The 641-nt window shown below is 65.8% G+C and overlaps 1 protein-coding gene across 2 annotated transcripts in view; it reads left to right on the forward strand.

Moving 5' to 3' along the window:
• Nucleotides 1-6: 6 nt before the first annotated feature.
• Prkar1a (protein kinase cAMP-dependent type I regulatory subunit alpha) overlaps nucleotides 7-641 on the forward strand; it is a 22,339-nt gene continuing 21,704 nt past the window's right edge. The window contains exon 1 of one of the 2 annotated variants that reach the window (XM_010616839.2): nucleotides 7-126. The gene's annotated coding sequence lies outside the window, so the exon portion shown is untranslated. Of the gene's footprint in view, nucleotides 127-375; nucleotides 533-641 lie in introns of those variants that run through there. The other variant, XM_010616838.2, reaches the window with a different exon arrangement.

A 641-nucleotide genomic window follows, 5' to 3' on the forward strand; every position in this document is an offset into this window, starting at 1 on the left:
GCGGAGGCGTCGAGCGAGGCTGGACTGAGCAGGGAGCAGAGGAGCTCAGGAGCGGAGGGAGCCTAGCGGCGGCCCAGCGAGAGGGGGAAGAGCGGACAAGGACCCGAGGCACCCAGAGAGGGACAGGTAAGGAGATTCAGGTGACGGGAGAGAAGGGCCCTGCCAGAGAGTGGGGAAAGAGTCGGAAACGAGGAAAGGCCTGCGGATAACAGACGACGTAGGATGGAAAGAAGGGCAGAAGGAGAACGAGGCTAGGACGACCAACACACAGGGTTCCTCGACGAGGGGTGGGGGAGGAACCGTGGACCTTGCGCCTTTAAGGTCGTCAGGGCGACGTCTCTGGCCAAAGCGAGGCGCATTGACGTCACAGCCGAGCGCTGATTGGCTGCGGCCGGTTCGTTTCCGGTGGAGCCGTCGCCAAGCTGCTATCGCAGACTGGAGCGCGGCTGCGAGCGCAGCACTGACGGAGCTCGTCACTACCGCAGCCTGACACCTGCAGCCTCGCGCTCGAGGCCGCCACCGCCTGCCCTAGGTGAGTGGGGTCAGCCAGGAGCCTCGGCTCGGTGAGCTTCGTCGCCCCACCGCCCGTTTGGGGGCGCTGGAACGATTCAAGATGGCGTCCTGGGGAGCGACTGCGGGGG

Source organism: Fukomys damarensis, unplaced genomic scaffold (genome assembly GCF_012274545.1).
Source record: "Fukomys damarensis isolate Sample0158 unplaced genomic scaffold, DMR_v1.0_HiC HiC_scaffold_23, whole genome shotgun sequence".
Lineage (NCBI taxonomy): Eukaryota > Metazoa > Chordata > Mammalia > Rodentia > Bathyergidae > Fukomys > Fukomys damarensis.